Below are 16,998 nucleotides of genomic sequence, written 5' to 3' on the forward strand. Positions count from 1 at the left end.
TCACCGTGCCTGTGTGTGGGACTGCCAACGGGTTTATCAGAGCACACCAACCCCTCCTCTCCCTCCACCTGCATTCCACCTCATTCCCAAGCGGTTTGCGCGCCCACGGCCCCAGGGATGCCGGCACAAGCTCTGGGTTGTACTGGGGGCTAGGTTTTGGGACATACCCCAGTTGAGTTCGGTCAAAGGACGGTTCAGCTCCCCCAGATTGTGAGGCCATCCTTTGTCTTTCTATGAGCTCTATGAGCTCTGCCATGTTTTTAAATTCTCTACCCCAGACCGGCTGGTAGTGTGGGGTAGTGTGTCCAGAAGCAGGTAGCAAGCCACCTGCTCTATTATTTGAGAGGGCTTCAGTTCCTGTGGCCATAGCCACCGCCCTACCTTTGCCCATAGGGACCAGGCTTGTTGAGGGGTCAGCCGCTCTGGGTCGAACCTCCAATTTTTCAGGAAACTCACCTGCCAGTCTGGGGCACCCCTAGGTGGAAATCGGGGCTCTGGCTTTACAGGGAGGAAGGCACTCTCCTCCAAGAGAGCATAAACAGCCCTCTTTGCCTCCCCCTTCCAAAATGCCCAAGTCTGTGAGCCCCTCCCAAACACTCCCTGGCCTGTCTAGGTTGCCTAGTAGAGTATGCCGGAAGCAGAGCCTGTACAGGGCCACTCCGAAACATGGGACACCCTCCCCGCATGGAAACTCATCCCCGGTACGCTCCCACCTGGATGGGTTCCAGGTCCTGTCCCCTTCTCTTCCAGGACTTCTCGATCCTGCCGACTACACCAGTGTCACAAAGATGAGACATACTCAGATGAAGGTTTGGGGCAGCCACCCGTATATTCTGGTATCCTGGCTGCAAAAGTCGTTATTTCTAACAGTAAACAGCACTAATGTGCATACCATTGAGTCCAAAACAAGACTGAGGGAAAAGGGAAAAAGGGCAGGCTTTTAAAGGGGAAGACAGGAAGTGAGGTTATAAGGATCGGGCACGTGTTCATCAACCATTGGATCAAGCCCGGACGTGACATCAGAGGGGCCGGAGCTGGTAAGGTCTACTTCCATTGGCTCGGTCCTGGAAATGACGCCAAAAGAGCCAGGTGGAATCTCCCAGGAATGGTCTACAGGAAAGGGAGAAAAAGAGTCAGTGCACTCTGCCACATCCCGGCATGCCTCAGAACTGCCTTCACTCAAGCCCTTTAGCTGCCTCCCATGCGCACGTGTGTGACAAGGTTCTATCTTTCAGATCAAATAACTTCATTTTTAAAGTAGTGACTTCACTGTGAAGGATTTTTACTTCACATTCATGTTATGATATTGTGCATTAGATAGTGTGCAAGTCCTATGTTAGTTTAGTTTGCTCCTCTTTAATAAAAGCCATTACCACAGATATATTGGTAAAATCAGCCTATATAGTTGTGTTTAGCATGGTGGTATGTTTGAGCAGAAGGTTTGTCAATGAATCCCAGAGAGTCCCCACCATTGCCAAAGTCAACAAAAGCTAAAGTTGCCATACTGAGATGGAGCTTATGCCCTTGCATGACATCACCATGAATGCCTATGATTTGTCCCTGATTTCGAGGTGAACCTTGTAATTTGACTTATCAATTCAACTTTATGCAATTTACTTTTAATTAAGAATGCAAAACAAGTTTTGATGTAGAGAAACTGTTTGACCCACCCTAACTCATCATTTCCTGGTCATATTACATTTCATGAACGTGCATATGCATGTACTCACAAAACATAAATATTTGCAATTTACCTATTATCTGGCCAAAGTTTGTGTAGGCGTGTAACAAGTCTAGAGTTATGGTCTGACAACAATGTATTTACTATGTAATTGATAGGGTATGTTACATTGGTTACTGTCATTAAAAGGACTTATTTTTGTGCTATGCAAATGGCTAGATGCTCTGAAGATATGGCTTGCAAAGTGTTGCTTGTGAATAATGTGGGTGTTTTTCCTGTGAGCATGGTTTATCCTGATCAACAGGCTCAGCTACATTCTTAAAGCACTCTCAAATAACCTGTTTGACATGCTATGAACAAAAAACAAGAGTGTCTTGCTTTTCAGTCTGTTTTAACCTCTGTGAAAAACAGGTAATATATTAACACTGAAACCTTTGTGTTTCATGCTGTCAATTTAATTTCTTCCCAGGTTCTTGATGCACTTCGCATCCTTCCTTCTTCTAAGGTAGTGAGAGAAAGAACCTTGTGATTAACTCAGCATTCTTTTGCAACAGGCACTTCATGATCATTATTAATGCAAGATGCCTTTACCTGCTTTGGAGTTTGCTGCTGTGGACGGTTTCTGGTCAACATTGATGACACACTACCTTAACAAATAATAATGACTCACTCTGTATGGTAATGAATGTAATCACCTAAAGACCAAAGTCATATCGTTTAAGAATATGGTACCCTGGTATTAAGATAAGTCAATATGCATTAAAAATGACTTACTGCACTTTCAAATGGTTGCACAAAAACTGAAGTTAATAATTTAAACACAAATTCTCAATATACATACATCTGATTATAGAGTTGCACTACATTGAGTTAGCTCAAGGCATTATTCTTCCAACACTGAAAGCAACTGAATCAAAGTTTGAGTTCAATATTCTACCTGCAGTTCTTTTTTAAAGCTTCCCATACCAACTCCAATGATTTTAAAGCACTGGAATTCACTTCTATATATCGCAGTATCTAATAGTAAAGTAAGATTTGTACCAAAGTAGGGACTTTTAAAGCAGCTAAAAATAAGACACACTGCAGTGAGGAATAGTTGATTGTCAATAATAGTATGAAGGCACTTGTGAACCAAACAATTAAGTTAATGTGTACTAATTCACAAATGTTTATGGGTAGATTTCTTTGTATAGGCATTTGATGGTGTTTTCTAATGGTATGGTAATTGCACAACATATTAAATTGTTTTCTAAGTATATTGCATTCAATGTATACTAGTATTTCTTCAAAATTATACTTTTTACAATTAAATTGAACTGTATACTTTTGAAAACTTTTCATCCTTTATAAAAATTTGGCTTGGTAAACTAGACCCTACACAGCCAGTAGCTAATCTTCCAATTAATAATGATGTATTTTCCAGCTTTCTACTTATTCTCAAAAAAAAAAACATTTCAAGATTCAAGAGTATTTATTGTCATTTCATCCATATACAGTAGTACAGCATATAGTGAAATTAAACAACGTTTCTCCAGGACCATGGTGCTACATAGAACATAGGACAACGAATTATCCACAACACATAACATAAAGACACATAATATATAACAAGGTGCACATAGTATTTAACAAGGTGCATGTGAGTCAAATGTGCAAACATGTGCAACAATGTGCAACATTGCAGAGCAGAACACATATATCAGATATCAGATCGGTCCATGAGTGTTCAGGAATCTGACTACTTGGGGAAAAAACTGTTACACATTCTGGTGGTAAAGGCCCAAATGCTTCAGTACCTTTTTCCCAATGGCAGAAGTGTAAACAATGAGTGTGAAGGGTGTGTTGAGTCATTCACAATGCTGGTGGCTTTGTGGATGCAGCGTTTGGTGTAAATGTCCATGATGGAAGGGAGAAAGACACCTATGATCTTCTCAGCTGTCTTCACTATCTGTTGTAGGGCTTTACGATCCCTAACCGTGCAATTTCCATACCAGACAGTGATGCAGTTGCTCAGGGTGCTCTTTATGGTTCCTCTGTAGAATGTTGTTAGAATAGCTGGTGGAAGATGGGCTTTTCTCAGCCTACACAGGAAAAAGGGCCACTGCTGGGCATTTTTGGCTAAAGAGCTGGTGTTGTAGGACCAGTTGAGGTTCTCTGCCAGGTGGACACCCAGGAATTTGGTGCTATTGACGACTTCCACAGTTGAGCCGTCAGTGTTCAGTGGCAGATGATCACTCTTAGTCTTCCTAAAGTCAACAATCATCTCCTTTGTTTTGTCTACATTCAGAGACAGGTTATTGGCTTTACACCAGTCCATTAACTGCTGCACCTCCTCTCTGTATGCTGACTCATTGTTGTTGCTGATGAGACCCACAACAGTCGTGTCAGTGGCGAATTTTATGATGTGATTAGAGCTGTGCATTGCTGCACAATCATGAGTCAGCAGTGTGAACAATAATGGACTGAGCACACAGCCTTGAGGGGATCCAGTGCTCAGTGTGGTGGTTCTGGAGATGTTGTTTCCAATTCTGACTGACTGAGGTCTCTCAGTCAGGAAGTCCAGAATCTAGTTACAGAGGGAGGTGTTCAGTCCCAGCAGGCTCAGCTTTTCTGTCAGCTGCTGAGGAATAATCGTGTTGAATGGTGAGCTGAAGTCGATAAACAGCATTCGGACGTATGTGTCCTTATTGTCCAGATGAGCGAGAGCCAGATGGAGAGTGGTGGTTATTGCATAATCTGTTGAATGGTTCCGGCGATAAGCAAACTGCAGGAGGTCCAGTGTGGGGGACAGCAGGGTTTTGATGTGCCTCATGACAAGCTTCTCGAAGCATTTCATGATAATGGTAGTGAGTGCAACGGGATGGTAGTCATTGAGGTTGGACACTTGTGACTTTTTTGGCACAGGAACTGTGGTGGTGGTTTTGAAGCAGGTTGGGACAATGGAGGTGCTCAGGGAGATGTTGAAGATATCAGTAAAAACGTCTGCCAGCTGGTCTGTACATTCCCTTAGTACTCTGCTAGGAATATTGTCTGGTCCTGCAGCCTTCCGTGGATTGACTCTTCGTAGAGTATTTCTCACATCGACCACAGTCAGATTTTAATGCTTCGTCACTAGGAGGAGAGGTGGTGTTCTCATCACCACATTGTTCTGTGCTTCAAACCGTGCATATAATTTATTCAGCACATGTGGAAGGGAGGCGTCACTGTCACAGGTGGATGGTGTTGTTCTGTAATTAGTGATACCCTGGATGTCTTTCCACATGCTCTGTGTGTCTTTGTGATATAAAAAAGTCCCTGGATTCTCTGGGCGTGTGCGCGCTTGCTGCTCTGATGGCGCGGGATAGTTTGGTCCTCGCTGTTCTCAAGGCGATTTCATCACCTTCCCTGAAGGCAGAGCTCCAGGTCTTCAGTAGCACATGCACTTCCTTTGTAATTCATGGTTTCTGGCGTGCAGTGATGTCCTTGGAGACAGTAATGTCATCAATGCATTTATAGATGTAGCTGGTCACTGATGATGTATACTCCTCCAAGTTGATACAGTAGCTGTTGGTTGCAGCCTCTCTAAACATGTCCCAGTCAGTGCACTCAAAACAGTCCTGAAGAGCAGAGATGGCTTCTACTGGCCAGGTTTGTATAAATAGGATCCAGCGTGTTTGTCCCTCTCGTTGCAAAGTCCACAAACTGATGAAATTTAGGGAGCACTGACTTGAGATTCGCATGATTGAAATCTCCAGTAACAATAACCAGTCCATCCGGGTGTGTGTTCTGTATGTCTCTGATGGCGCTGTAAAGTTCCCAGCACTGGGAGGGTTGTAAACTCCGATTATGTGGATGGTGGTGAATTCCCAAGGCAAATAAAAAGGTCTACATTTAAAAATCACAAACTCCACTAGCGGTGAGCAGTAGCTAGAAACAAGCACAGAGTTACTGCAGCATTCCGTGTTGATATAAACTGCAAGTCTTACCACTGTGGCGAGTCGCTGGGGCAACAACCTGGCCAGGACACCTGGAGGGACCGGAAAGTGGCACATATGTCCTCCAGACCACGAGGGGGCAACCGCCCTGGAACAAAGGAGAACCACAGGAGAGGAACAAGGAGGCTTACGCCTATTTTAACCTATGGCCACCGCCAGGGGGCACCCCAAGTCTTAGGAGGCCCGGGATGGATTTACTTCCGCCACACCTGGGAAGATGGAGGAGAATCCCTCCAGGGTCGCCCAGAGTGCTTCCGAGTGCTCTTCCGCCACACCAGGAAGTGACGTCAGAGGGAGCACCTGGAGCACATCCGGGGGAGAATAAAAGGGCCCGCCTTCCTACAATCGGGGAGCTAGAGTCGGGAGTGGGAGCAGGACAAGGCTCCCACGGAGAGACAGAGGAAAGGTGGTCCAAGGGACAGAGTGAGAGAGGCCTGGTATCAAGGTGATTGGAGCAAGAAGGCCCAGTGGACTGTACGGGACTGAGTTGTGTTAGTGATGGGGGAACAAATAAAAGAACTTTTTATAAAGATGCGGTGTCTGTCTGATGGTGTCCGAGCATGTCTCACACCGCACAGAGTAGAATTTCTGTCCGCCTGAAATGCAGCTATCCCATCTAGCTGAATGACGGCGTCTGGAACTCTGTCACTGAGCCACGTCTCCGTGAAAACAAAGACACAACAGTTTTTAAACTCACGCTGGGTAGTTTGCTGGAGTCAAATGCAGTCCATTTTATTGTCCAGGGAACAGAAAGTAATATGGATGGGAGTGCCGGCCGGCTGGGGTTAACTTTTAGCCTAGCATGGACTCCCGCTCACTTCCCGTGTTTCCGCCTCCTCACGCACTGCCTACGTGTGCCTCTTCCTTGCCCATTTGCATCAAGCGACGCCAGAGGCCGGATGTCCGGTTCTCGTAGCAGACTGAGGTCGCACAGTTTATCCAGCAGATCATTCTTTATGTTTTTATATGAATATCAGTAGCAGAGAAGCGTCTCACATTGATATACATGGACACTAGTTGTTCTGATGTCCATGTACTACTGAAAAAGTGGAAAAAAAATAAAATAACAAATACTACATAAAAACACTATTTCAGTCCGGAGAGGCCGCTGCGAGCTACCACCCACTGCCATTCCAACATTTTAAACCAGTTTTATGAAACAACTCACCATGGCACATACCCTGGGAAAGTCACAAATAATCTGTTTCTCACTGGTGATTCTGTCCACTTCAAAAAAAAAAAACAAAAAAAAACAAAACACTGAAGCGTGGCCATTAGGAAACACTTTAACATATTAACATGACAGCCATTTTATACATGGTCCCCTATTTACAGGGACTCAAAAGAATTGGGACAATTGACTGACAAACTGTTCTATAGCAAGGTGTGAGCAGGTCCCACATTTTTTCATTAACTATTAAGCAGTATGAAGGTCTGCAGTTGATTTCAAGTATGGAATTTGCAATTGGAAGCTTTCTCTGTGAACTCTCAATATGAGGTCCAAAGGACTGTCCAGGCAAGTAAACACATGCCTTCATTAGGCAGATAAAACAAAACAAACCCTTCAGAAGATAGTAGAAACACCAGGAGTGATCAAATCAACTTCTGGTACATTAAAGAGAATGAACATACTGGTAAGCTCAACAACACCAAAAGGCCTGGGGCCTCATGTATAAATGGTGCGTACGCACAGAAATGTTGCATATGAACTTTTCCACGTTCAAATCGTGATGTATAAAACCTACACTTGGTGTAAAGCTACGCACTTTTCCACGGTACCTCATACCTTGTTGTACACAAGTTCTCCGCTCGGCTTTGCAGACTGGCGGCACCCAGAGTCAAAGCAATGCTACTGTTCCTGTGTGGTTACTCCTTATTTTCCTGACGCGGCTTTATAAATACACTGAAACTAACCGCATATTGGTTATTAGTGTAACGCATCTGATTGTTATCTTGTAACAATATAATGGTCCAGGGAATAGCCATAGTATTCCGATTACCATAACTGCTTTAGCGTTGTTACTCACACTGCACCTTCTTCTTCTTCTTTCAGCTCCTCCCATTAGGAGTTGCCACAGCGGATCATCTTTTTCCATATTACTCTCACTTCACCACTCGGAGTATTTATATCACTGTATCTGAGTGTGAATCACAGCAAGCAGCTGATCGGAAAGAGAATTATCGGTATAGAGCTTCAAGGACACGCTGCCTCAGCCACGGCAAAATGTTTCAAGCTTTTCCTGACCTCGCGGCTCAGAAACAGTTTCATCCCAAGAACTATAAACGCACTCAATCAATTGCACCTTGTAGAACTGTTTGTACTTATAAGTACAATCACCTCACTGTAAACTTACAGTACAGTTATAATATCGCACAACCTGAGCCACTTTATAAAGCGCGTATTTACATATGATAACGATATCATTTTTAAGGTGAAATGCAGCAAAATATGTTTATTATATTATACAGATAAAACTTTAACTTCATTTAAATAATCTATATTCTTCACTGGGAGTGTCGTGAAGGATAGAATAATTAAACATGTACTACGAAGATATTTCAATGTTCCTTAAACGTTTTGAAGAATCGGCGCTAAGCTTACAGATGGCTTAACTTCTATTACAGAGCTGATTGTGTGGTGATTGGGTATTTGGGGAAAGAAAAGCAAGGACTGCAGTGGCGGCTATGCCAATATATATTGAATATAAAACAGAAAGAGAAAATAACAACACAGCTAAAAACGCAGCGACAAATTTCAGCAAAAGTTAAATGCTTGTGTCATGAGCACGAGGCGGCTATGCAGTGTCTGCAACGGACGAAGCCATTCACCATGCATAAGCTACCTTACAGACATTGGTGGGCGAAGGAGCCACCGATTCTTCCTCTGCCTAGTGCCACCACAAGCCTAGAGCTGCCCCTGAGTACTGCTGCAATAAATTATTTCATCGAAGGTCACACACAATCACTGCGCCGTGAAACTCATGTTTAATAACGTACTTTAACTCCTATCATCACGTATACATCTCAGTATTTTAGTTATTCAGAGAGCTGTAATATCACGAATGTAATGGATTCTGTGTCCAGTTGGAGGAAGAGAGCTGGTTTAAGAAGCAAGTAGTGATTCACACACATAGAGCACAAAACAAAGCATTTAACATGCTACTTTAATTACTATGTGATTTGAGAAACTGGTTAATTAAACGATTTTAAGATGAAGTTTATGATGTTCTGCTTTAATGACAAAATAACTACGTGATTAAAGTGGAAATGTCGAGATTGAAGTTGACATTTCGTGCTTTTTCCCCATTGTGCGCCTTTTTTTCTCTGTACCCTAAAAAGCTTTCAAATGATACTAAGAAAGTGGGCAACAACTTGCCTTTTCACGACGACTTTGATATGTGACTTCTTTTTTATTTCCGGCACTGTGCGATTTTGTGAACATGAGCTTTCAAGATTCTCCAACACGCTATGTCACTCGATCAACTTCCTTTTGTTGATTATACCATGGTTTATTTGAACAAATAGTATGTTTTTCCTTTGCCTCTAATTGGTATTCGCTGAATTCTTATATTTTCCCCCGTGCTTTTCCCATTGTCTTTTCACAGAAGGCTGAGCTTAAGGGCGATTTATATTGATTTGCATATTCAAAGTGGCGTAATTCTGGGAGGAGTCGAGGCGTTACATAAAGCGTGTGCACGAGCGTTACTTTTCACACTGATCGGGATTTATGTAGCGGAAGAATGTGAAAGTTGGAGTACGCACAGATTCCTGCATCTGGATTTTTTTGTGCGTAAGCACATTTCGGCTTTTGTACTTACGCCATGTTATAGTGCGAGTTCTACGCACGGCGTTATACATGAGGCCCCTGGACAATCATAAAAGACAACTGTGCTGGATGGTCACATAATTCATTGCTTGGAGATGTATAACCCCTTTCATAACATTTATACAAACTAAGAACACTCCCCGGATAGTAGACTTATCATTGCAAATGTCTACAATCAAGAGAAAACTTCTTGAAAGTAAATACAGAGGGTTTACCACAAGTTATAAACCACTGATAAGCCTTAAGTATAGGAAGGACAGATAAGACTTTACCAGAAAATATTAAAAAAAAAAGTTTTCTTTGGGCAAATGAAACTAAGATCAATATGTACCAGAATGAATGGCTCATGATCACTAGCATACTACATCATCTGCGAAACATGGTGGAGGCAGTCTTATGGAAAGGGCATGCGTGACTGCCAATGGAAGTGGGTCACTAGTGTTTATTGATGATATAACTGCTGACAGAAGTAGCAGGATGATTTCAGAAGTGTATAGGGCTATATTGTCTGCTCTGATTCAGACAAATGCCGCAAAACTAATAGTACGGCACTTCAGGGTACAGATAGACAATGAGCATTCTCTGAAAACAAACCAAATGATTTTCAAGGCAAAGAAGTGGATATATCAACCCAACTGGACATGCATTTTGCTTGCTTAAAACAAAGCTGAAGATGTAAAGTCCAGCAAACAAGCAGCACCTGAAGACAGCTGCAGTAAAGCCGTAGCAAAGCAACAGTAGGGTGGAAACCCAACACTTGGAGATGACAATGTTTTCCAGATTTCAGGCAGTCATTGACTGTAAAGGACTTTCAATCAAGTATTGAAAATGATCATTATATTCATGATTATGTTAGTTTATCAAAAAACTTTTGAACCCCTGAAAATGGGGAGACCCTGTTTAAAATGGCTATCCTTTCTAAATGGCTCATACAATGCCTTTGTTAAACTCCTTGAATTAAAACTGTAACTCTAAACTTCAACCACATCTTGTTTGCTTCATTTCAAATCCATTGTGGTGATGCACAGAGCCACAATTTTGAAAACTGAGTCACTGTCAAGATTCCTCTTGATCTAACTGTACTTGACATTTTAATGCAAGTGAGTCTGATCTTACTCATGCAAACAGAGAACCATTACAATGTTGAAAAAAGATGGTGAGTGGGGGGAATGTCTGGTCATATGTGTGAATAAAGAATGGTTTAAAAAGACATATTACAGTTAAAACTAATATTTGTAACTCATATATACTAATACTTGCTGTTAGAATTCATCCACATTAACATCCTTATTAATGATTTTTATTCCTCCCTTTGCAAATGTGGTCTTAGCAACAGAAATGATTTACTCTTTTCCCGACACCTAAAACATTCTGACTCTGCATTTATAATATGTGGTGACTTTAGCCATGTGACTTTGGAAGGAGACAAATCACACAAGTAACACATTTTGACAGTATACATGGTATTAGCATTATTTTATTATTATTCATCATTATTATGATTTGTATCATTATTATACTTTCTATACTTCTGACTTTGTACTTTTAGTGTTTTTTGCTCATTTTACAGTAGAAAGATGAGATCTAATAAATATGTCATTTTTTCAAGCCAAAAAATGCAATGCTTTTTACAAGTTTTTTTGCAAAAAAATGTAACGCTAAGTAGTTTAAAAACTTACCTTCTGTGTTGATACTACTGTTTCCATTCAATACCATCCAACACAGCGGTCTCAAACTCTGGTTCTTGGGAGCCACAGTTACTGCTGGTTTTTATTCTAATTCTTTTCTTAATAAGTGACCTGTTTTTGCTGCTAATCAGATTCTTTTGGATTAATTTTAATTGACTAGTTCTTGAAGATTCAGACCTCTAAATTGTTTCTTTTTCCTTAATCAGCAGTCAAACAATAATGTGATACAAAATGAACCAAAACATGACCAGCAAACTGTGTACATCACAAAATATCTGAAAATAAAGAAAGATGAAGGTCTCAGGATCTGCTCAGGTCCACAAAACATTTTAATAGTGTTCTTAAAAAAGAGAAAATCAAGAATTTTGGAAAAATATGCTACCCTTCTCTCTCTCATTCTTTCCTAGGGTATGAAGCAGAAGCAGACAATGGTCGATGGTGAGAAGGACCGCGTTTTTGAAGAACTCCAGGCTCTTGACATCCAAATCCAGAAACTCCTGTCCAGATAGCTGTACTTGAGGGGTTTGAAGGCTTGTGTACTGGAAAAATCCTCCCCGACATCTGAAATCTTCTCAGCATATCACGGTTAAGTAAAATCTGTTCCACGCTGTGCCGCTCACTTTCAAGTGTTTTACCCCTGCACCTTGTTGTTTGAGAAACAACATCAGTGATGAGAAGCCCGGCCTGTTTCAGCAATGCAGGCGGGGGTTTAAGGCTAGATCACCTCAGCACACCAAGCATCTTCACCCAGAACTGGTTCAACCCACTCCGCTTCCCCAGTTTGCCTTCTTCGGGTGATGCATTTGTGATTGGAGATTCTGTTGTACGAGACCTAAATATCTCATGCCCTAAACAATGTTCGTGTTCGAGATATTATGGGAAGAGTGCCGACAGTCTTCGAGAAGCACAACAACAGGGCAGTTTGATCCATTGTAATACACGCTGGGGTACACGACGTGAGATACCGACAGTCAGAGATTCTCAAGGCAGACTTCACAGCATTAATTAAAGCCATGAAGGAGAGGACCCCGGCTGCAAAAATCTTCATCTCGGGTCCCTTACCTCTCATTTGAAGATCGAATGAGTATTACAGTCGTCTGCTGGCATTAAACATCTGGCTAAAAGGCTTCTGTGAGGGACAACACATGGGGTTCGTAGACAACTAGGACCTCTTTTGGAAGAGGCCACTTTTCTTCAAGCAGAATGGTCTGCATCCTAATAGATTCGGCGCCTGGGTCTTCTCCAAAAACATCTCTAATGTAGTTTGTCTCTCTTGACTCTATATTATTACTTCTAACCCTTTCCGTAATGCTTTGCTAGGACAGGATAATTCTGTAACAAAATCTTCCTCAAAAGTGCACTGCATTAATACTCTAATAACTAACCTCAATGCATGTAAAAAATCTTGACAGTGCGGCATAAATACAAATAGTTTAATTACAATTACACCTCTAGATGAACAATGTATTAAAACTATAAATACAGACTATAGATTAAATAAAAATACACACAGAATGGCTCTAATAAAAATAACTTAATTTCTATCTGTATCTTTTCAGTACTGCTCTTCTGAGACATTAAATATGGCTTAATTAAATATAAGAGCATTAACCAACAAGACATTTTCCAAGGGTAAAGATGTCAGCCTTGGTAAATTGAAGTCCTTTGAGTATCTTGTTGTTATTCATTAAGTTTCTCAGTATCTAGTATTGTCCATGTTTAGACCTCCTAAATACAATACAGTAATCCCTCGCTATATCGCGCTTTGACTTTCGCGGTTTCGCTCTATCGCGGATTTTATATGAAAGCATAACTAAATATATAACGCGGATTTTTCGCTGCTTCGCGGGCTCTGCAGACAATGTGTCTTTTTTACTTCCTGTACATGCTTCCTCAGTTGGTTTGCCCAGTTGATTTCATACAAGGGACGCTATTGGCAGATGACTGAGAAGCTAACCAATCAGAGCACGCAGTTAAGTTCCTGCCTGCTGAATGCGGTGTTAACCAGGAAGTCTCGTCTCGCTCATTCAGCATCAACGTGTTTCGCTGTGTAAAGAGTTGTGCTCTTTTGTGTTTATCTTTGTGCATAGTCAAGCCCTTCGTTATGGCTCCAAAACGATCTGCTACTGCTTTAGGGGCCGTGCCCAAGCTCAAACGGAAGATGTTAACGATTGCCAAAAAGGTAAACGTTTTGGATTTGTTGAAGGCTATGATTCTTTTTATTTAAAAAGTAGGAAAGGAATATAAGATCTACAGCCACAGTGTTCTTTTAACCAGGGTGAAAAACGAGTTGTAAGTGGATGTAATAAGGCAGTAAGTAGTCTGGATGGAATCTGCTTTAGGGATTTGGATTGAAGACTGCCAGAAGAAGAACAACGGCAGTGTTACACAATCGCCTGAAGTGGCTCCTTTAGGGGCTGTAACGCTCTCTTTTGTTGTGCAGTAAAATAAAACTCATTGTTATCGGACAAGTCATCGTGTCATTGTTGGTGAGTAACCATAATTAATTTTCTACTTACAGTACTTAGTACATGTATGTACGTTTAGTGTCACTGTACACACATTTACTGTATACTATTTTTCTTGCATTGTACGTATTTATTGCTGGTGGCCTGTCTATCGTAATGGCTGTAACATGTGATATCGGAGGCACTCAATATCTTTAAAATAATATTTAGGTTTTACTGTATATAAACAGTGTGTTTATATACATAATTTCAGTGAATCTTACCTAATATCTAAGAGAATACAACGGGATTATGCTGTATAACTCTGCGGGGAATATTTATAAACAGTGTGGGAGAGTTTATAAGGGCTTAAAATATATAAAAATAACCATACAAACATATGGTTTCTACTTCGCGGATTTTCACCTATCGCGGGGGGGTCTGGAACGCAACCCCCGCGATCGAGGAGGGATTACTGTAGGTCTTTCTTTGAGGAATTCTCAGACTTGGTGTCAATTGTAGTGGGTTGGCACCCTGCCCTGGATTGGTTCCTGCCTTGTGCCCTGTGTTGGCTGGGATTGGCTCCAGCAGACCCCCGTGACCCTGTATTCGGATTCAGCGGGTTAGAAAATGGATGGATGGATGGATGTCAATTGTAATTACGAACTATGACACGTTCCTAATAGTTGGTGACTTTGACTTTCATATTGATAATCAGTGTGACCCGAAAGTAAAAGAATTCATGAACCTCCTGGACTCTTTTGATTTGAGCCAGCACATTAGTCATCCAACACATAAAGCAAGGCATACATTGGACCTAGTAATTACTAAAGGACTAAAAGTTGATGTGAAGCAGATCATTGATATTGGTCTATCAGACCATTTTCTCTTACTATTTAGTATAGAAATAATGATTGGAAAAATTCAGGAGAAGCATATTGTAAAAAAATGCTTCTTTGATTCATCAGCAGCTTCAAAATTTACAAATATTCTAAGCAACCAGTCCATTTTTAGCTCTTACTACAATAGCGAGGTTAATGTAAATAGTAAGGTGGGAAATTTTAATACTAAGGTGAGAGCTGCTGCTGACATAGTCACACCTTAAAAGACAGTTAAATAATCTTCTAGCACTATTATGGAAGACTCAAAGAGTGTCTGATCTAAAGAGAACATGCTGGAGAGCAGAGTGTAAATGAAGAAAAACTAAACTGATTATTCACTATGAGATATTGAAGGCTAAAATAACAGAATACAAAAACAAAGTCCATCTTGTTATTTCTCTACAATTATAAATAACAATGCTAGTAATCCCAGAGTCTTATTCTTTACAATTGATTGACTACTAAACCCAGGTCTCTCAATGGAATGCCTCCAAAAAACTTCCAGTGAAACTTGTGAGGCGTTTGCTGTATTTTCTAATCAAAAAATAATTCATATTAGAAATAATATAGAGCATCTTCCCAGTACTGATCCTCTTAAACCCTGGTATTCCATTTTGAACAAATTAAATTCTTTCACCAGGATAGATTTACCTGATTTATATAACACTAGCAAAATACCCGCGCTTCGCAGCGGCGAAGTACTGCATTAAAATTTTTATTAAGAAGAAAATTTAACCTTTTTAAACTGAGGGAAAATATGTCAATAATTATTTGTTAAGGATCTCTTTGTATACCATGTTGTCAGTTCAGCCCTTCGGTTGTAACCTGACCAAGCTGTGCGCTGAACTTACTCTTGAGCATGCAACTTACAGTTGGCCATGTGAACAGTAATCTTGTCTCAAATCTCACAGCTTGGATTGCTGCTGTCATAATCGGTTTGAGTTTCATGGTTTGTTTCAATTATGACAGTATTTGCAGGATTTGTTGTATTGAAGTGACATTCGGCATCTGTCAAGCGTTGTAAGCACATAACCGGTTTCAGCGATAAAATCACATCCAGCTTTTGAGAGTTTAAACATTCATAAACATCAAAGTGTCCACTACTGAAATCGTCATCTGTGAATCTAAGATGTTTAAGAGGCATTGGCGGTTGTCGAAAGGTGTAAAATATTTGGCCATTTCGGTACACTTGAAAGCAACAACCGAACAATTCAGCGGCAGCCATCAACTCACATGCAGAACCATAGGTGAAGGGCTTAAGCATTTCACTCTTCTAGTGCGCCTGTGTAGTATAATTATCTCCTGTACCGTCATCAGTCCACACCTTGAACCTGTCCCAGTCATTCAATACATAAGACACAATGTTCCTCCGGATATCAAGAGTGAGCCTGATATGGTCGTGCAATATGTAACAAAGAGAATGGACATGGAAACCACTCGGTAAGTGATAGTTCTTTGATCGATAGTGATCATCTCGATAGACATGGTAATAGGGGTTGGAATGATAAAGGAAATGGGTACCTGAGCAATGTAAAGTAAGTGTAATATACCTATACAATAACTATAATTGTAATAAACAAACAATAAAACAGCGGAGAAGCCGTGGATTAAACAAAAAGGCTGTAGTTATCAGTAGGGAGACATGAATCCCGTGGCGAAGCAAGGAAGGGAATGTAGAGACTGGAGTGACGGACGGCCTTATATAGGCAGGCAGACAACAACGTGGGAGGCGTTGGGATGGGGGACCCAACGCCACCTCACACAGTGACCGAGCTGCAGGCTATGGACGTATATATGTACGTAAGTAGGATTCAGTTAGCGTTGGGAACCCGTGTACCAAATTTCTTGAAGATGGGCCCATAAGTAACAAAGACTGTTGAAAAGTTCAATATGGTGGCCGACAGTGGCATCATACCACTGAAATAAGTACGTACATTGGTTTCGGTTAGTTCAGGGAAGCCGCCTACCAAATTTCGAGAAGATGGGGCCATAAATAAGAAAGTTCAATATGCCAGACATTGTTGATCGTTATGACCGTTACCCGTAGAATTTCGAAATGAAACCTGATTAACTTTTGTAAGTAAGCTGTAAGGAATGAGCCTGCCAAATTTCAGCCTTCTATCTTTACGGGAAGTTGGAGAATTAGTGATGTAGGAAAATTCAATATGGCGGCTGACAGTGGCATCATACCACCGAAATAAGTACGTACGTTGGTTTCGGTTAGCTCAGGGAAGCCACCTGCCAAATTTCGTGAAGATGTGGACGTAAAAAGAAAGTTCAACTTGGCGGACGTTGTTGACCGTTATGCGTAGAATTTTGAAATGAAACCTGCTTAATTGTTGTAAGTAAGCTGTAAGGAATGGGCCTGCCAAATTTCAGCCTTCTACCTACACGGGAAGTTGGAGAATTAGTGATGTTGGAAAGTTCAATATGGCGGCCGACAGTAGTGTCATACCAACGAAATAAGTACGGACATCGGTTTCCGTTAAAAGTTCAATATG

This window comes from Polypterus senegalus, chromosome 9 (assembly GCF_016835505.1).
Source record: "Polypterus senegalus isolate Bchr_013 chromosome 9, ASM1683550v1, whole genome shotgun sequence".
NCBI lineage: Eukaryota > Metazoa > Chordata > Cladistia > Polypteriformes > Polypteridae > Polypterus > Polypterus senegalus.